A 22472-nucleotide genomic window follows, 5' to 3' on the forward strand; every position below is an offset into this window, starting at 1 on the left:
AGGAAATACTTAAGCACCATCCAAGTTTTTACAGCAGTCTCCTTACTTGGACCTAAGGAAGGGGACATGTCCAGTCTCATAAATACTTAACCTACTCTTCCTCCCCATAATTGCATGACACTTCCAGTGGATCCCACCACTGGAATGATGAGTATGAATTCTACCCTGTTCACTTCCAGGTTTTCACACACTGGCTCTCCAGTTTTAAGACATGTTCTCCTTGTGAAGATCATCTTATAGTGTATCATCTACAGCTTGGCCAGAAGACAGTGAATGATAGGTTATATGAAGTTATCTGCTGGCTTCCCAAAGATCCAACTTCTTTCCATCAACCTTTATGGTGAAAGCTAAGCTTTGGTTCAATAAGATCTTATTGGGATTTCTACATTGAGAGAAGAGATTCACTGATGCTCAAGTAGTAGTAGCTACATATATTCATCTTATGTAAAATAAATTCACAAAGTTTAGAAAATCTGGGCCACTGAGAGTAACTGCTTTGGGGTGGGGGGAGGTGTAAGGAAGATCAGTATAATCTACTTGGAGAAAATTTCAAGGCTTTCCCTATTCCAACTTATTCAAGATTCCAAAGAAAGTTTGGGATTTTGGCTGTGCCAAGCATACCCCAAATAGTGTAATAGTCAATATCAGCAATTCTTCATTGTCTTTCCACCAAAACAATTCACAGAGAAAGCAGAACAGCTTTCTGCTCAGAAGTCACCATCTTTAAATAGTCAGTCTCTTCCCCGTTTTGAGAATGTGTAGTTAGTCATCTGATATCATTTAGTATACATCAGTCCATTGCCTCATTCCCTATGGTGCATACTCCTTAGCAATAGCGTATAGTTTCTTAGCTGGGAGCAGCAGAATTACCTCACCAACTAAATGGGGGATGGGAGGAACTACCTAGGGGATGGGAGGAACCTTTATAAGAAATCTTGTGCACATCTCACTTCTGAGATAAACTGATTTAAATTTTTGTCTGGTAGTCTTACTCAACTCATAAGCAGTTCATGCCAACCATCCCTCCTAGGCTATATTTAAATCCTTTCAGAAGAATCTATTTACATTCATAGTCAAATGTTCTACTAGCCATTAATTCAACCTCTTCCCTTGCCTCATTCGCCAACATTCCTCATCCAAAATCTTCCCTCCACTGTCTTTACTGTCCAAATCCCAAGAATATATTCAGCTTCTAGTTTGTGAAGAAAGTAGACTATCAGGATTATTTCTCAGCCTATTTGGCCTAAGATCAAATGAAAGATGAAGAGATTATATGATAAGTTTATTTTATGATTTTAGTAGGGTACATGTTTTATCTCTTTTTTTATGACCAAGAAATGAATAACTTTATTTTTATAGGAAGTCCCATATACTTTTCTAATTGTTTTCATATTCTCTTATTATTGTTAGATTTTGACAATATATAAATATACATTTATTTGATTTATCATGTTATTTCACTTTTATTTTTAAGCATTTTTATTAATATTTTCCTTCAGCTACGCTCCCTTTCCTGATTGAACTCATTAAAAACAAGAACAAAAATCCTTCAATAAATATCTGTCTGTCAAAACAGTCTGTCAAAATAAATTCTCACATTAGCAAGGTAGAGTAAATGTATATCACTTTCTCCATCTTAAGTTCTTCATCTGTCTGTCAGGAAGTGAATGGCATGTTTGATCTTCGTTTGGATTACTGGATCATTATTACATTGATCAGAGTTCTAAAGCCTTTCAAAAATGTTTATCTCTTTAATGGTCTTATATATAAATTGTTATCCTATTTCTGCTCATGTTGCTCTTCATCAGTTCATAAATATCATCCCACTTTCCTCTGAAATTGTACAGTTCATTTCTTACGGCACAGCAATATGATATTTGTCTAGCCATTCCCCAATAGGACATCCTGCCCCTTAGTTTCTAACTTTTAGTCATCCTGAAAAGAACTACTACAAATATTTTATATATAGATTTTTCCCTCTCTGTTTGATTTCTTTGTATGTGTACACCTAGTCTATATCTTTGACTGGGTCAATGGATATGGAGAGTTTAGTAACTCTGGTAACTATCTGGACATACTTGCAAATTGGCTTCAAAGTGGCTAGACCAATCCCCAACTCCACCAAGAATGCTACTGTAACCCAAATCCCCTCCCAATTTTGCCACTGTCTTTTGGAACATTTTTCCAATCTGTTAGGTGTGAAAGGGAAACTCAAAGTTTCTTTAATTTGTCATTTACTGATTACTAGTGTTTTAACGCATTTTGTGTGTGTGTGTGTTGCCATTTTCAATTTCTTCCTTTGGACACTGCCTCTTCATATCGTTTGATCATTTATCTATTGGAGAACGCATATTAGATGTAAGAATTTGAATCAATTTATCTTAGAAGTAAGATGCTTATCAGAGATATTTGTTGTGGTTTTTTCTCCCTAATTAGTTATTTCCCTTCTAATTTTTACTATATCAAATCTGTGCAAAACATTTGTAATTTTACAAATATAACAAATTGCCCATTTTTTCTTGAGTAATATTCTCTCCATTACTTGATTACTCAGGAATTCTTCCCATCTCCATCTTAAAGATATTAAAGGTAATTTTTCCTTGTTCTTCTAATTTGTTTATAACAGGACTTTTTAAATATCTAAATCAGAAACTTAACTTGATAACTTAAGATAACTTAACTTGGTGGTGCAGTTGAATTGTTTCATGGAATTCTATAGCTTGTATGATTTTATCAAAGAGTTATTTTATGGAATTAGAAATCATATAATTCATTTGGAGAAGCAGATCAATAATCTCAAAGAAACTAATAAAAATAACAGTAAGTAATGAGGCCTAGCAGAACTAAATTTCAAACTATACCATGAAGTAGTAATCATCTAAAATATTTTCATTGGCTAAAAATTGAAAAATATAGTATAAAAACTAATAAAGTAGACAAACACCAAAAGCAATCATTATTGGGGCAGTGACTCACTTTTCAATAAAAATCATCTGAAATGGTAGAAATTAAGTTTATACCAACATTTCCCACCATATTCCACAATCACCTACAAATATATGCAAGATCTAAATAAAAAGATCATAGTATAAGTCAGAGTGGAGAGGATATACCTTTCACAACTCTGGATAGGGATCAAGTTAGGGATAGAGATAATATTGGAGATATTATATCTAGGAGATGATATATATAGGAGATAAAATGAAGCATTTTGATTGCTGAAAAATTAGAAGGTCCTATAAAAATGAAGTTAGAAGAGAAACAGTTAACTGGGAAAGATATTTTTCAACATTTTTTCTGATAAAGTTCTCATATAAGATATGTAGGAAACTGAAACAAACATATAAAAACTAGATCCATTCTTCCAAAAATCAAAGAAATGTAGAGAGGCTGTTCTCAAAAGAGGTCAAGCTATCAACAACCATATAAAATGCTTCAAATAATTACTAATAATAGAAATGCTAATTTTAAAAAAATGATGAGTTTCCACATCATACAAATAACATTGGCAAATATGACAAAAGGAAAAAAACATCAATTTTGAATTTTGAGAAGGCAGTCAAAAAAGGCTAACAAATGCTCAGTTAGTTTACCATGATGTGGTCCAAACACTCCATAAAGTAATTCAGCACCATACCCAAAAAGTCACTAAATTGTCCATAACACAGCAATACTGTTGCTAGGCTTATGCGCCCAAAGAAATTGGTGAAAGTGGAAATTAGCATTATGTACAAACAAATTTATAGTAACACTTCATTACAAAGAACTGGAAATGAAACAGAAGCCCATCATCTGGGGAGTGGTTGAAGAAATTACATATATAAATTTAATGAAATATTATTGTAATGTAAGAAATGACAAAAGGGACAGATTCAGAGAAAATGGAGGAATTATATGAATTATAGAGTAAAGTGATCAGATGCAGCAGAATGATTTATATAACTACATCATTGTAAACAAAAATGTCTGTGAAAGAATTATGATCAATGTAATCACCAGTTACTGCTACAGAAGCATGAATCATGCTTCACACCTCTCAGCAAAAAGGTGTTAGACTACAAGTCCAGAAAGAGACACATTTTTTCAGACACAGCTAATGTGTAGATTTATTTTTCATGATTATATTTCTTTGTTAAATGAGAGGGGTTTTTTTTCAGGAGAGGTAAAAGTTGAGATGTGGTTAATATGTGATATGATAAGATTAAAAAAGAACAGATAGATTGTAAAGATATATTAATGAATCATTCAAACATAAACAGAAAAAAATTTAGAAGGGAACATAGACAAGTCAATCAATGTTGGGTCTATTATGTTAAATTTAAATTATATGAGAAAAATAATATTTTCCATGTGTAATCTATTTTTTTCATATTATATTTAAATGCTTTTGATATTTATTAAGTTTATAATAAGGTTTTATACTTGTTCAGAAACTAGCTAAGGCCAAAGGTAATGGTCAAATTTTTCATTGAGTTTGCTAATGAATGTTACGCAGTGTTTAATGAAGTTCCTCATTCAAACTGAGTCATATTCTGCTACTTATTCTTACATATGTATTTTAAAATCTGTATTCTAATCATTTACATCCAAGAGAGAGATCAGCAACATGGCAAGAAAGAAATTGATACTTTTAAAAGCATATCTAAGTATCTTTATTATCTCTCCTACATGACTCAGCTTAGTCACGGAAACACAGCATGCCATATGTTCACAACACAACTTAGATTCCTAGGAGCATATTGATACAGGCTTTCAAGTAGTCAGCATGGTTCCAGAACTGGTGTGGAGATGAAGGGGAGAAAGTAGGTGCAGGAGAACAAGAAGATAGCTGGGGAGTTGTTGTTCAGTCATTCAGTTATAACTGACCCTTCACGACCTTGTAAACCACATCATGCCAAGACTAACTGTCCTCCACTATTTCCCCAAAACTTTCCAAACTCATGAGGAGTAGAGAGTAATGTATATAAACTATGGCCATAGTCACCAAGAAAGTGATGCCATAGTGTAGAAGTTAGAGAGGTAAAAGAGTTAAAGACTCCATGGCATGGTTTCTGGTTCAGACAGCAAAGCTTCTTGCAAAACTAAAAAAGTTTCATATGCACAATTTGCACTATTTAAGGAATTGGGAACCTTTATATTTTGGTACCAGTTTAGAGGGTGGAAGTTCTGGGTATTTGAACTGGCATCAGATAAGTTCTATTTTCCCCAAGAGAAGATTACAGTGTGTATGGGCAGTAGAACCTATGCACACTTGTGGTGAATTAAGACCCAATTCATGTGGGAATTTAAAATAAAGGAAAAAATGATTGCTGTGGTGGCAGTACTTCTCATGAAGTCTGAACCCCTCTATAATTAAAACCCATTTTCCACTTTCAAAAATAATCTATTTGGTCCTGAGGCTTTTATTAGTTTCTTTCATCAGTTACTAGGCTGAATCTTAAACTCATCTAAAGAAACTAACTATACTGAATTTCAAGCTTAAAAGTGAAATACAGAAAAATTCTATCCTGGAAGGAAAGTAAGAGACAGGAAATCAATCTGATTATTATGTTGTTTGAATAACATAATTAATATTAACTTTATGCCAACACTGCTTACGAATTTCATCTTCCTCTTTAAAAAAATAGTCTGAAGAGGCATAGCTATGTGCTAGCTTGTGAATACTTTGGGTGTTCTTCCCAACTTCTGCCGCTTCTAAGCTAAAGATAATAAAAAAAATACTTGATGAATTTGTGGTATTGATGTTCATGGAGGTCATTCCTTCTGGGCTTCAATTATATAAAATTACGGGCTTAAACTCTCTCTAGCTAAAAACATATTATATATCATAACACATACTCCTAGAATCCAGCATCACATCTCAGCTCTTACATATCCTAATAGTATTTCTCTGAAAAGATCCTTTAACATGTCAGCCTCAGTTTTCTCATTTGTAATGTGCACTCAATAATACTTTGCACTACTCACCACGTGGAGCTATTGTGAGGAAGGGATTTGTAAACTATGAAAAACTTTAAACTTACAGGCAGTATAATATATTGGATAATGTGCTGGGCTTCAAGTTAGGAAAATTTAAGTTCAATTCCTGGCATGACTCTGGGCAAATCACAAAGCTCTCTGGACAACAATTTCAAGCATCTGTCAAATAAGGGATTGGACACAGTGACCTCTAAATTCTCTTCCCGTTTCTACATAGGATATAACGTTACAAATGTCAGTTGCTATTATTGAGAAACTCCTGTTTTCAATATGCTATGGTTGGTTTACCAGGGGTGGGGAACCTGGACTCAAGGCCACAAATTTGATTTATCTGTTAAGTTTGGATTCAGTCAAAGGGCCACACTTGAGGACCTAGAGGGCCACATGTGACCTCCAGGCACCAGGTTCCCCATCCCTGGGACTTAGACACAGCTGCTTTCCTTTGACTAGATTAGAAAACAAATGTATTCTATCCACAACCAAGCTATTATTTGTAGGATTATCATTCAATATTTTGTAAGAAAGAGGATGGATAAGAATCTTGGATGTAGGGCCAGGAAGATTTGAATTCAAGTTTGATCCCATAGACTTATTAGCTTTGTGACCTTGGGAAAGTCACAACCTCCCTGAGTCTCAGTTTTCATATCTGTAAAATCAAAGTAATAAGACCATCTACCTCCAAGGGTTATTGTGAGAATCAAATGAGATTATATTATTTTTTTAAAAACACTTTATTAAGCTTAAAGAACTATAAAATTGTCCTCAGTCATCATTTTCTTCATCATCATAATTAAATAATTGATCAAACTGGGCTCCTAGATTATAATTTCCCAGTAAGGTATTTCAATGCAATAAAAGTCCATATGAACCACATCTCCAAACTGGCTTCTAGCTGTGTGTATGTGTGTGTGTGTGTGTGTGTGTGTGTGTGTGTGTGTGTGTGTACATGCACACATGCTTATGAATGTGTATGGAAGTATGTGTGTGTACTGGAGAAAGAGGGTAAATGCTTCTCCCAAATCACATTAGCTTTATTCCACCCTCCCCCTCCCCCATTTTCTGGCAGATCTTTACCTCTTTATACTGTCTACCTCTGCACAGGCATCTACATGAGCCAGATTCCATCAAGGATTCAGATAATAGCTAATACCAATACCAGAGAGACAGTGTGTAAAAGTCATTATCAGCACCATTTAATATTTATATAAGGTTGCTGGAATATTTACACAGAGCTCTATCAACATTCAGTATTTATCCTTTATAGCAATACTCTGAAGGAAGCACTGAATATTTGATGTGAGAATTAGAAGGAAAGAAGACAAATGTACATCATCTCATTAAAGAGAAAAAGAAAGTGCATACTATGTACATTAATTTCTGCAAATACTTCCTCTTCAAGGTTGAACAAGTGACTGATCCACATTTAAGAAAACATTTGATGTCATATGTTTAAATGAATAACAAGATCCAAACAACTCCAGAGTTGCAAAGTGCATTCTCTGGGCACTCTCCACATCAGTTGAAATCACAGACCCAGTCCTGTATTCCTCGAATTAACTTTCTCATAGAATTGTTGTGAAAAGAGAAAACATTTTATAAACTTTAAAATGTTAACTACATGTTATAATTCAACATTATTCTTTCACAAAAGTTTGGTCTATAGTCCATATTACAGAATATAAAGAGTATTATATATATATATATATATATATATATATATATATTATATATATGGGCTGCAGATAAAATATATGTACCTACCTTGGGTACTTAAATGTACAGCTGCAGCTCATCAGGACCATGGAGTAATTACATGGCTAAGAGACACTGCTATTTCTGCCTTAAGAAGGATAGAAGGGTCATGGCTGGGTGCTTGTTTCTTCCCTCATCTATTTCCAAAAGGGGTATGAAACTAGATTTATATTATATGCCCCCTTGAATATTAATGGTCTAGGAATATAATAGGTTCAGAACAAAAACCACATCCCTGGATGCTCTTATGAGGGAGAGTAACCCCCAGCTTATACTCACTAACTTAGCTTTAAAGATGAATAACATCTTTAAAACCTGTTTTTCCAAGCAAACAGAAATATGAGAAGTTACACAGATTAAACTACATCAGAAACATACATGAGTGAATGAGCTACATAGATGAAACCAAGATAAGCTTTCAGTTTAAAACAAGAGAAAGGGTTTGATCTCAGGAGAAGGTATTTTTCCTGAGCCTTTAAGGAGGCAAAGTGAAATCAGGGGCATGTTAAACAGCTTGCTTTTTCTGCATGCCAGCAGCTTCCAGTGTGTGTGTGTGTGTGTGTGTGTGTGTGTGTGTGCACGCACGCGCACATGTGGGTGTGTCTGGAACCAGATGTGTCTCTCCTAAAAGAAGTTTTGTTACCAATTCCACCCCTTACACATATACTCACTGTTTAGCTCAGCTCCTCCAAGCCAGTCAGTAATCCCCATCTTCTGCATACACAGCTGAAGGATTGTAAAGTCTCACTACAAAAGCATAAAACATGACCTTGATTCTCCAGAAACTTACAACCTATTGTGAGAGGAAACCTTAATAAAACAACTAGCTAGACATATGACAAGCTAAAATCAAGAACTCTATCAGTTAAGAACAGATGGAGAATTATAAGGATTAGAACAATTAGGAAAATCTTGATGGAGTAGGCAGGACTTGATGTATCTCTCAAAGGATATGTGAGATTTATATCAATGGAAGTCACTATTCCCCAAACTAACATCATTACTTTGATATGTTTTTTGTCTAATTATAATTTAATATTGTTGTGAGATGTAGAAAAGACGAATATCTGTGTCATTTTACATAAATATTTGCATAAATTGAGAAACAGCATGAGATAGTCAATAAGAGGGCTGGCCTTGGAGTCAAGAAGGCCTGGATTCAAATCTTCCCATTAACACATACTAGCTGCATATCCATGGGCAAATCACACATTCTCATTGCTCCAGGGAAACTCTGTAAGACTATAAGGTAAAAAGTAGATAATATTCTGCATTGGTGAAAGGATTTCCATAAGGAGAGAGTATATCTTACCAATTAAAAAAAAAAAGAACCAAAAAAAGGAAACAAAAGTTTGCATTTATTCAAGAACAATCCTCCCAAAGTGATAAAGAAAATGAAATCCACACTTCATTTAAAAATACAATATAAAATCTTTAATTTCAAATATTCACCTGCCACTGCCTCATTTGGTCACACAACTTTCTTGACTTTAGAAGGTATATTCCCCAAATCTTGCATACCATACCTGACGATATAAAAGATATGCCATGATCATGTTCCACTTTTAAAATTTTTCTTAATAATTAAAGAAAACATCATACTTTTCATGATTGGTAAGGGGGAGAAGAAAGAAATGTGAAATTATTTTAAAGCTTTTGTATGAGCTATGAATCTTCCTCTGACCCGAAAAAAAGAAAAAGATATTTATAGTCTACTTTATTTTTTCTATCAGTAGACACAAATGGTGTCAGAACAGTTCACTTTAATTCTCACGTGGCACCGTTTCTTGTACAGTCAGTGCTTGATAAACATTCGTTGAATTGAATTCATGTATATGATAATATTTAAATAGTTATCCATTTTCACTTAAATTTTTCTACACTAAGCTATTTTATTATTTCCACAACTTGTTTATATTACTCTCCAAATCTACAAAGTTGTGGCCCCAGAGATAGAAGGAACCTCAGATGTTACTTAGTCAAAGCCTTTCATTTTATAAATTAGGACACCTGGAAAGATTAAGTGACTTGCCTAATGTCACATTGTAAGCATCAGCAAGCAAATTTGAACCAAGGTCCTGCAACTCCACAGCCCATGTATTTCTACTGTGCCACACAAATTACAATTCATATTTTGTAACAGGTATCTTACAGTTTAGATATAGTAATTTCTTCTACCAGCAGCCTGGACGAATAAATTGGGAGTTGCATTTGAAAGTAGGAAGACCTATATTCAAATCTGTTCTCTGATATTTAACTTTATTAAATCACTTTACCTCTTCTTTCTTGTACTACATTTTATACATGGGGGATAACTCACCTACATATCATAATTTTAGTAATACACAAAAGTCAGAATCCTTCAGTAATCAGATGCTTACCACTATAGTTATTTTTCTCATAAGGCACCCCTTTACCCCCAGTTCTCTAACGTATTTCCATATCTGTAGTTGAAAACTGAAAAACACTTTTTTTCTTGTGGAAGAAGCCAAAATACCACATGAAAAGTTGTTTACAACAAGGTTAATGACTGTAGATTATTACAGAGCATGCATTCCTTTTGATCACAAAATAATCTCTATTGGCTTCATGCACTCAAGCTCCCATTGATTTTAATGAGAGTGCATAGATTTAGAAGAAAGCATCATATAATTTTTTAAGTGTCTATGGGGTGAGGGGTGGTTTCCATGCTATAAGATAAGCCATTTGGAAGGGTATTGTTTTTCCTTTTGAATAGTGAAGACAAGACAAACTAGATTTCCTGTAGCTTAAAAAAAAAGCATTGAAATAGCTAACAATTGGCTTCATTTCTTTAACAGTCTTTTGCAGAAAATATGTACTGTGATTTTGAGGATGATTAAAGCTCCAAAGATAGGTTATAAAATCTATCAGCCTACAGAATTTCTATCAGCCATCCCTACCCACACTCAGTAGTTTGATGATGATGATGATTCATCTAAGAGCAGTTAATAACAGCGGCCTAAATTTTTTTAATTCCTTTTCTTCATTTTCTATTTTCAATTTTCATTAAAATAATTACATATCCATGGTATTTCTGTTAGTCTTATTGCTCTTAGTTCATTTGAAGTCTGGGTTAATTTAGTCAATATTTTCATTAGTTCATGCTTCCTTTTCTTTTTTTAATTCCTTTGTTTCAAATCTTCACATGTTCCCTGATTTTTCTTTCACAATTTCTCTTGGATTCATCTCATTCCCCTCCAAATCTACCATGCTCCTACAAGGAGATGCAACATAAAGCACACATGTGAAAGAAATGAAGTTTCTCTTTGAAATCACTTCTCCTTATTTCTCTTCAAGCATGTATTCTTGATCTCTGCCTGCTAAAAAGACATTGGCCTGTGATGCAATGGGATTAAATTATGGCCCTTCAATTCCAGGTTTTGTTCAAACCAAAAGATAATGAATGTATCCTGCCTCTAAAAAAAAAGTCATTTTTCCCTTATAGTGAAAATGAGTCACAATTAGGCAAAAACAACTAGAATGGCTGATTAGTAGATTAAGTGAAATCCCTGGAACCAAATAAATTCTATCAATTTCTATGTTCATTCATATCTTGCCTATCAATGGTGACTACTTATGGCTGACTAGGGTCTGCTTGCTATGGTTTGCTGAATTTTAAAGGAATTTATCTCCCTTTGTCTACATCAGTGTAAAACCCCGTAACTCCCAAATGCCCCATGCCACTCAAAATAAGCCTATAAAATTATGTGTAAACAATCAGTTAGAGAATGGCTAAATAAATCATGATACATTAATATTACTATGCTATAAGGAATAACAAATATGATAATTATTGAAAAGCATGGAAAGAGCATCATCAACTGATGCAATGAAGTAAACAGAATAATGAATTTAATATATATAATTACTACAACATTAATGAAAAGAAAAAAAATTTTAAAAGTGAATGTTGCAATATTACAAAGAACAAATATAGTTCCAGGGAAGAAAGATGAGAAGACACCTTCACACCACCTCTCTGAAATAAGAGGTCCTTGAATGTGATATGTTACACATATTTTTAGACTTTTTCAATGTGTTGATTAACTTTGTTATTTTTTCCTCTTCTCTTTCTTTTGTCTTTAAAATTTTATTATTTGAGATGATTTCCTAGAAGGGGTGACAGAGGAATACTGGAGTACTTTTTGGCAATATATATGCTATATTATATATATATATATATATATATATATATATATGAATGATTGTATATCTATTGTCTACATCTATCTGTCTGTCTGTCTATCTGTTTATCTATCTATCATCTCATTGCCAGGACTATTGCATTCGTTGCTTCCTGTCTTGGAATTTAATCCATTAAAATCCATTAAACAGACCTGAGTGGTGGCAACCAGAAAATAAGAATACTTCATATCCTTTGTCCGTAGTTATCTAGATGTTCATTATGTCACAACTACATGACCGATAGCCAATCCTACCTGATCTCCTTTCCTTCTGTGAGTTTATTTCATTCTTCATATAAATACCAAGTAATAAACAATATTTATCTTATTACTCCAATGCTCAACAGCCTCAAAATACTCTCCATTACATAGTAGATCAAATCTAAGTTCATCACTCAAGAATTTCTAATAATTGCCTACTAATTTCTACTAATAGAAAGAAACTATATTTCACTTAGCATAGTGAATGCAAAGCCAACTTTGGAGTCAGGAAGAGCTTAGCACTCTGTGACTATTAGCAAGTTAGTTAAGTTCTCAATATGTGACATAACTCCCGGAGACTAAAAGTTATCAATCAATTGACAATCTCTATGAAGTGAGGAAATTTTATATCAGAAAGTTCCTGCACCAATGAAATTACACATACACAAGTGTATACAAACATATGATATATGTGAGTGAAATGTACCTCCCGCTAGATTAGAAACAAGGATTGTCTTAGCTAAACTTAGCCTAAACTTGAAAAGCAAGTAAAACAATGTAAAACAAACTATTAGAAAACCTAAAATAAGTTCAATATGTGAATATTGAAAATTTGAGAAATGAAGAAACTTTAAAATGAAAATTCTATAAAGCTGAAAAGCTTGCTTTTATGACTAACAAAGTCAATGAAGCATTGTTTAACTGATCAAGAAATAGAAAATAGTAAATCTAGTTATTGAAATAATATGAACAAGACAAATTTGCAATAAAGAGTTACTGAAAAGGATTATCAGAAAATATAGTATGCCAACTAAACTCAGAATTTAGAGGACGTGGATGGACATTTACCAAAAACAAAACAAAAAAATAGATAACCTAAACAACTCAGCCTTGGAAAATTAAATCACGACAATTCCAAATCAACTGAAAAAGACAATTTTAAGTGAATTATACTAAACACTTAATACCTAATATTGTAAAAACTATTCTAAAACATAAGGACATTAGGAGTGTGCCAGTCAGTGTTTAACAGCTGCCCCTCTGGAAAATATGTACATATATGTGTATATGTGTGTGTATGTATATGCACAGACATTTGTGTTATGTGCATGACATACTTTTAAATTTAATTTTCATTATTAATATTTTCATCCTTTTATTAAGTCTAGATAATCAACAATACAATAAGTCATGCCTTGATTTGTAGTATTTACTGCTTTAGATGTAAATGCTCTCACTGAAAATTTAACAATCTGCTCCCATAAACTGGTTTGAATTGTCTCCAGCACATCCCTAGACAAAAGTCATTCTACCAAGGTGCTTTTATGAAGCAAATATGGCCCTGATGCCTAAACCACAGAGAGATGAGAGAGAGAGAGAGAGACAGAGAGACAGAGAGACACAGAGAGAGAGAGAGAGAGAGAGAGAGAGAGAGAGAGAGGAGAGAGAGAGAGAGAAAGTAACTCTGGGAAATTTTTCATTATTGAATATTGTTGCAAAAAATTAAAGAAAATTTTGTGATGAGGATGTAGAAATGTATCCAAAAACTAATTCATTATGATCAAATTGGATTGATATAAGAATGCAAGGAAGATTCAGCATCATGAAATAAGTAAAATAATTATTTTTGTGAGAAAAGTGTTAAGCAAATTATTATAGTGCTAATTTGTCAAAAACCCTAAAAAACATAGGCATGGAGGACCTCTATTTTAATGGTATAGTAAAGGTATCTAAAACCAAAATGCAGCATTGTTTGCAAATGAAAAAAACACTAAAAGTTTTCCCAGTACAGATAGGGTAAGATAATTTCTCCCTCTACTATTATTTGACAGACTCATGGAAATGGTAGGCAGCTATAGCAATAAGACCAAAGTACAAAATAAAGTTACAGACATCGAGAAGGAGTGGATAAAATTATCATTTTTGCTAGCTGTTATGACAGTATACTTAGGTGATGCCAGAGATTCAGTGAAGAAGTAACTTGGAATGATTAATAACTTCTATAAAGTAGCAGGTTAAAAATACAAAGTTAAATTACCAACATTTCTGTAGGAAAATGATTAGAGAAGTTCTATTCAAATTAATTCAAAAAATGCATAAACTCTCTAGAAGTCAATCTATCAATACTCATGTAAGATTTATATAAATACAACTAAAACACAATTTTCATAGAAACAAAATAACTTTTAAATAACTGAAGAGATTTAATACTCATGGTTGGGTAGGTCTTGTAAATATAATTTTTAAATGATATTACTTGAACTGATTTCTATATTATATGCTTTAGTATTAAATTATCAAGAGGCATGTATACACACATACATAATTGCCTATACGCGTGTGTGTGTGTGTGTGTGTGTGTGTATATATGTGTGTATATGTGTGTATATGTATATGTATATATATATGCATATATAAGTGTATCTATGTACATTATGTATAGACAAAACAAGACTGGTTTTCATTTAGACTAGCAAAATGTATAGCAGCTGAAAAGTGAAACGATACCAAAAAATGTATAAATGAAGGGAACAAAATATTCCCAGATTCACCTTAAGCTTTATCCCAAAGCAGTAGACCTTAGAACTATTTTGTAGTGGTTAAAAATCATAAAGTAGATCAGTGGTGCAAAGTAGGTAAATAAGAAGTAGAAAGAGTTAAAAATAATCGTTCAGTCAGCACAAGTTTACAAGTCAATTTTTAACTTAGAACCTTATGAGGGATCTTCCAATGAAATGGCTATCTAAACTTCCTGTTACCGTGCATTAAAAATAATCGATCCTTTATAATTACTTAATGAAAAACTAAGTAGTAACCTCATTGAGCTATTAAGTGGTCACAAATATATCACAAATAATGATAGAATCTAAGAATTCCAGATGTGGAAGAGACTTCAGATGGTAGTCTAACTCATTCCTGAAACAGAAATTCCTCTTTATAACAAATCCAATAATTGATTATCCAACCTTTGCTTGAAGTAATTGAGACTTTAATTAGAGTAGTGTTGTGGCATGCGACTCTAATCCCAGCTACTGAGAGAGGCTAATATTGGTGGGTCACTAGACCTCAAGAGTTCTGAACTGCAGTAGACTAAACAGATCAGGTGTTCTCATTAAGTCTGACAACAATATAGTGAGCCTCTAAAAGTAGAGGGTTACCAGGCTGCCTAAGGAGGAGCAAACCAGCCTGTGCAAAAAATTGAGCAGGTCAAAGCTCCCATGCCAATCACCTGTGATTGCTGAATTTCTAGCCCTCCCAATGTAGGTTGACCCATACACAAATAACTAAACAAATAAATACATAAACAAATACACAATAAACAAACAAATGAATGAATGTGTAAATGACGAATAAGCTTTTAAAGCATCTTAAAGTTCTCTTTCTTAGGGCAACAAAGCAGGCATTTTAGTGAATGGAAAGATCCAAGAGTAAGATAGTACTGCAGGCACAGGAATAAATACTAATAAGCAGGTTATTGATTTATTTTGCAATTAACACAGGATTAGAAGTTACTTTATAAAATTATTTCTTATAAATATATGGCTCTAGGGCCTCTGGATCATTGGAGACAAGATAATTTAAACTACTTAATTTAGGTCATATATACATACATACCCTTCCCATCTGAGATAACCCTGATTTTGAATGACTATCTGAAAAGCTAGCAAGATGTTTAGAAGATAAATATCCTTAGGTTAGAATGAGGGGTGTGTTTTTTGGTAGTCACAGAGCCCTTTTCTATTGTAGTTAGAGGTTTTCTTAAGGTAGATGGGTATATGTGTATTCATGTTATAAATTTAATTATAGATTAACTTTGTGACATTCAAAATAAAAGGAATTCTTTCAGCAAAAGTCTTTTTGCTTTTAGAATTTGTTTTTATCATTTTAGGGGAATAATATCTGCAAAAATAAGTATTCTAAAATATTTAACTGTCCCAAATTAGACATTTTACCAAATATGACAGTTAAATATTTCAGAATAATTAGGTATTTCACCAAATATAAGTTTCCCCAATACTGCAATTAAGCTCCAAACCAATTTATTGCCTAGAGAAAATACAAAGGGACAAAGTCAACATAAGCTAGTTGTAGACACTCAGTGAGTTTCTGTCCCCTAGTCCAAATAACCGACATCTCAAAGTACTTTGAAAGGCTGATGAATGTAAGTTATTCAGTAACTATTAGCAATCTCAGATAAATTGAGAGATCCTACAGACCTGGATATGAGCAACTGTATAGTTTTTTTTTAATTAAAAAAGAAAGTAGAGGAATATTCAAATTATTAAGTAGAAACATGGATTTTTAAGGTCCTAGAATTGAGGATTAAAGGGATAGGTTGTGAAAATTTTAAAAAGAGAAATTAAGACCACAAAGAACCAGCATACTTAAATCAAGAACCAATTGTGTCAAACTAAAGATTTTTTCCCTTTTTTTGACAGAGTTACTGCACTGAGAGATCATGAGAATACCATATGCAAAATACAGCATGATTATATTTCAGCAAAAGATCAGTTAAGTCATTCATGTATTCCTTATAGACAAGATGGGTAGATACAGTCTTGATGACAGTAGTTAGATGGATTCTCAGATGACCAAACTTAAAAAAATTAGTCATTACTGGTCAATGTCAACTTGAAGACAACTCTCTAATGGAATGCCCCAAGACCTATATTTAGCCCTGTGCTATTCAAGAATTGTATCAATGACTTTGAGGAGAATATAGATTTTATGCTTATGAGTGGGCAGATGAATTATAGCTTGAAGAAACAGATGCCACATTGTATAACAGAATCAGATTCCTAAAAGATCTTCAGAGAACAGAAAAATGTGCCAAATCACATAAAAATAAAGTTAATAGAAATAAATGTAAAATTCTACACTTTCTTTAAAATTACAATTAAACAACAGAATTGAGTGTGAATGTTGTATAATAGATCTTATGGAAAATAACTAGAGATTGATATAATTCAACATATTTTAAAAATATGACATGGTAGTCAAAAAAGCCAATGTTAGGCAAAAGTTAAGATAAAGCCAAAAAGCCTATATGAGAGGGACAGAGTACAGAACAAGAGAATTGATAATCATCCTGTATCCTCATGGTAGGAACACTTAGGAAGTGTAACATTATGTTCTGGTCACAATATTTTAGGCAAGACATAGAAAATGACAACCAGGATGGTAAAGGGAATGGATATCATGCCATATAAGATTAATTTAAGCCACTTGTGATATTTAATTTGAAGAAGAAACATTTTATGTAGGATGTGACATCTGTCTTCAAATATTAGAAGACCTGCCATTTGAAATAAAGACTGGATTTATTTAGCCAAACATGAGAGCAAAATTAGAAACAAGATATGAATTTGTAGCAGTAGAAGAGCACAATGTAAGGGAAAACTTCCTACTAAGTTAGACCTGTCCAAAATACAATGAATTATCTCAGGAAAAAGTGGGCCTTAAAGGTCTGCAAGCAGAGGCTAGATAATTTCTTGTTGATGGTGTAGGTGAAAATTCCATTCATGCCAAGTAGAGGGAGAGTAGAGACAAGATGGCAAAAAAGAGGAACCGCTACAGCAGAGCTCAAAACTATTTTAAAACAATCCCTCAAATCAAATTCTGAAGCAGCTTAGCCAACACAAAATCAGGGTAAGACATTTTTTCTAGCCCAAGATAACCTAACAGGGTTGGAAGGAGAGATCTGTGATATTGGGGTTGGGACTGACCATAGCCCACAGAGAGTCAAAACCAGCCATGGAACTTGGCTGCTGTGACAGTAGCAGTAAAAGTTTTCAGTCCAGGGATATTACGGGGCTTAAAAAACTGGACAGAAAGAGACTAAGGGATCAGGTGCAGCTCTGGAACAAAGACCAGAGGACAAACCAGGAGAACAGTGACCACACCTCTCACTGGATCACACCGCCTTGAAAGCACCAAAATTTATAACCCCTAGATGCTAGCTCTGAAAACAGTAGCATGGAAAAGCCTGAAGATTAAGATATTTGGCTCCACAAACAACAGCCCCCACCCTGGGAGAGCTGAGCCAAACTCTAACATAAAATTCAAGTCAAGAAATAGCCTGGAAAAGTGAGCAAACAAAAACAACCTGATGATAAAAAGCTACTATGGTGATGGAAAATCAAGACACAGACTCTAAAAAAGACGATGATGTCCAAAAAACCTACTAGTAATGACTCAAAGGAAAAAAAGTAAATTGCACATGAGCCTAACAAGAATTACTGGAAAAGCTAAAAAAAAATATTTTAAATATCAAAGGAGAGTAGTAGAGGCTAAATTGGGAAAATCAATGAAAACTATGCAAGAAAATTATGAAAAGATAACTAACAGCTTGGCAAAAGAGGCACAAAAGTACTGAAGAAAGTAACACCTTAAAAAAAAAGTATTAGCCAAATGGTAAAATAAGATCAAAAACTAACTGGAAAAAAAAAAACTCCATAAAGAGTAGAACTGGGCAGTTTTAAGTTAATGACTCCAGGAAAGTCAAGTAAAAAAATTAGGTCAAAAGAATGAAAAAATAGAAGGAAAATATGAAATATCTCATTAGAAAATACAACTGACCCAGAGTATAGGGAATAGATAATTTAAGAATTGTTGGATTACTTGAAAGCTATGGTTTTCAAATATTCAAAGATTCGTAACACAGAAAAGGAATTTGATTTGTACTATCTGGCAGAATGGGGAACAATGTGTGATCAAGTCAGTTAATCTTTCTGTACCTTAGTATCCTCATCTGTAAAATAAGAGGGGTAGATGAATTAATAATTAGTGTCTCTTCTAATTCTTTTTTTTTTTTGGCAAGGCAATTAGAGTTAAGCAACTTACCCAGAGTCATACAACTAGTAGGTGTTAAGTGTCTGAGGCCAGATTTCAACTCAGATCCTGCTGACTCAAGGGGTGATATTCTATCCACTGCACCACCTAGCTGCCCCAAGTCTCTTCTAATTCTAAATCAAAATATCCTAATATTTCTGAAGTCGCTTCTGTCTCTGAGATACTCTGTTATCATAGATACTCTATGATGATTTGCTTTATGCATGGAGGGCACGTTTATTAATCTGTCTATAACAGATTTAGTTGGAGAAAAGGATAGCTAGCACAAGGTATGACAGAATCTGGATTCAAAAAAGACCTTTTCAGACTAGAGCATTTGATTGAATCTAAAAAGATGAAATGACATAGGTATAAATGTAAAGTTTTATGTTTGGAATAAAAAAAAAATCTACTTCATGGGGCAATAGTGGCTAAACAGCCATGGTCCTGAGCAATATACAGTTTTAATGGTCTTTAAAAAATGCAACTCAAAAGTGTGATATGGAAGCCAAGGAAGCAAATTTAATCTTAGGTTGTATTGTTAGAGGTATAGTACTCAGGACTAGGGAGTTGAAAGTTCCACTACACTCTGTCCCCATATCACATAAGTAGTATTTTGTTTAGTTCTGGGCACAACAGTTTAGTCAGGAAGAACCACTGATATCCCCAAGAGACAGCCAAGACCATGAAGGGCATCTAAGTGAATGAACTGGGAGTGAAGAAGGGAAGTGGGGGGTGGGTATCATTGTCTTTAAGTTTTTGAAAGGCTGTCACATTTAATAATGGTTAGGATTAATCTGCTTGACTCCAGATGCAAAAACTAGGAGCAATAGATAGAAATTGTAAAGAGGCAGATTTTGGCTTAATGTAAGAAAATCTCATTAGCAGTTAGTGTTATCTTAAAGTGGTGATTTACTTCAGGAGGTAGTGGTTGTCCCCTCATTAGAGGTCTTCAGACAAAAGTTGGACATGCTATAGGGAGCATTCTTGTTCAGGTACACAGGGGACTCAATAGCCTCTGATAATTCTTCAATTCTAAAACTCTGGATTCTCTGACTTCTTGATATACAAAATGTTCAAGATGAAATTACAGACTTGGAAGTAATGCTTCCATAACACATGAGTTTTGAAAATTGGTAATGAAGGTTGTAAGAACACCCTGAGTCTAACCACAGACTTCTGGGATTACTACCCTCAACTATACATGTAGACTAATGAAAGGCAGTATGAAACAGCTGAGAAATTCTACAATATCAAGTCAGTAGACCAAAATTCAAATCTTGACTTTGCTACTTATGTTTACGAACTTGGTCAAGTTACTTTATCTTTCTGAGCCTCAGTATCATTAACTATAATGAAAAGATTTGGCCAGCTGATAGCTAAAGTCTCTTCTATTTCTAAATCTATGCTTCTGTGAACTTAGCTCAGTATTCCCATGAGTTGAGATAATGGCCTCTCAAGAGGTGAGGGAGGGAATTAGAATTGGTACATGGAACAATAATAATCTGGTCAATAATTTCTTGATTTTCTTCCATAATTGGCTAAGAAAAAAATCTATCTCTGAACACGGAAACATAATGGGTTTTGTCAGTGATGTGGTATGCTGGAAGAAGGAAAAGGGAATCAGGCCTTTTTGAGAATGTACAAGCTTGTATAAAAGAGAAAAACAAATGGCTTTGCCCTATACACCACCTTTAGACAAGGTAAAATGGTCACGTATCACCTCTTTTATCTGTCTTTGGCTCTTTGAATCAACTTCAATACTGAAAAAAGTATTATTTTGGTGAGACTGTATCTTGTTAAATAACTTAGTTGCAGGATGGTTTCAGAAAAAAAATGTGAGAAGAAAAATATATGAACTGATGCAAAGTGAATTAGACAGAACTAGGAGAACAATTTACACAGTAATGGCAATATTGTAAAGATGATCAACTGTAAAAGATTTAGTAATTCTTATCTATGCAATGATCCACCACAATTCCAAAGGTCTCATAGTGAAAAAATGTTATCCATCTCCAGATAGAGAACTGATGGACTCAATTCATATCGAAGCATATTTTTTGTTTCTTTTTCTTGTATTATTTTCTGGAATGTGATTAATGCAATAATATATTTTGCATGACTTCATAAACATACTGGGTATTATATTTATTTCTTTCCTCAATTGGTGGAAGAGGGAATAAGAAATTATTTAGCACAGAAAACAAAATAAAGTTGAATCTTCAAAAAGAGAAATAATTTAATTGCAAAAACAAGTATAAAAGCACTCAGTACTTCACTTGAAAGTGAAACTTACTGTTAGGCAATTCTAACTATTAAGAAGTTTTTCCTCTTTTGAATGAGACTCCCTGTAACAAACCCACTCCCCCCCCCCAACTTTGTCCTCTGGAGTGCTACAGAATAAGTCTAACCCCTTGTCCAAATGAAAGCTATTTTGAGATATCCATCATGGTACCCTGAAGTTTTTCCTTGGTAAAGATTTTGCTGTATCTTTCTAAAGTCCTAGCATAGTGATTTCCACATAAGTGCACAACAAATATGTATAGAACTGAAATTGAATTGAATTCTCGATGATAAACATTTCCACTTTCTTCAACTGTTCTTCACATTACATGGTTTCAAGACTCTTTATTATACTAGTCACCCCACTTTGAACAAAAAAGGTAGGATAAGGAAGATAGGCAAAGGAGTGGGTATCAATAAAACAAATTAATGCAATTTTAAAACTAATAAAAATTATAAGAATAGATGAAGATTCATTCATACTACTTCATAGTTCATACTATATTCATATTTCTTCTACTAGAAGAACACAACCTGTACACGTCACCTTATTATGTGAGAGACATACAAAATATACAATAAATATTTATTATTAAATACCTCCTATGTACTAGACATTGTACTAAATGCCAAGGATACAAAATTTAAATCCTTTTGTATTGAGCATCTCCTATGTCACCTAGGTATATAGTCTCTACTCTCATGGAGGGCATAATCCCATAGAAAGTCAGAACAAAGAGAGATGAGCCAAGGAAGTACAACTGAATTGGCACTAAGAAGGAAGGAATAAGAGAGGAAAACATCCCACAAAGGAAGGTTTGGAAGAGGTAATAGAAGAAAAAGATACCTTAATATCCTTTTCTTTGTCTATTGCTTTAAAAAATGAGCGCAGAAAAACATTGTTTCTGTCTGGTACCTCTCTCCCCTCATATGTGGTTTTCTTTTGTTTGTCTTCCCATTCATAGTATCTATTCCATAAGTTTAAAATACTGAACCCCTCCTTGTTTTCCTTCAGTTTTCTTAAGTCTACTTTACCGAAGTTGGACAGCATGTTATGTTGGAAAGAATACTAGGCTGAGAGTTCTAGTCTCATCTCTGTCCATGACTATATTTATGAACTTGGACAAATCATTTTACACTCAGGGGCTCAATTTCATCATCTGTAAAATAAAGATATTAAATTAGATAATTTCTATGATTCCTTACTACCTACAAACATGC

Source organism: Phascolarctos cinereus, unplaced genomic scaffold (assembly GCF_003287225.1).
Source record: "Phascolarctos cinereus isolate Bilbo 61053 unplaced genomic scaffold, phaCin_HiC Scaffold_4;HRSCAF=312, whole genome shotgun sequence".
In the NCBI taxonomy this organism is placed as follows: Eukaryota; Metazoa; Chordata; class Mammalia; order Diprotodontia; family Phascolarctidae; genus Phascolarctos; species Phascolarctos cinereus.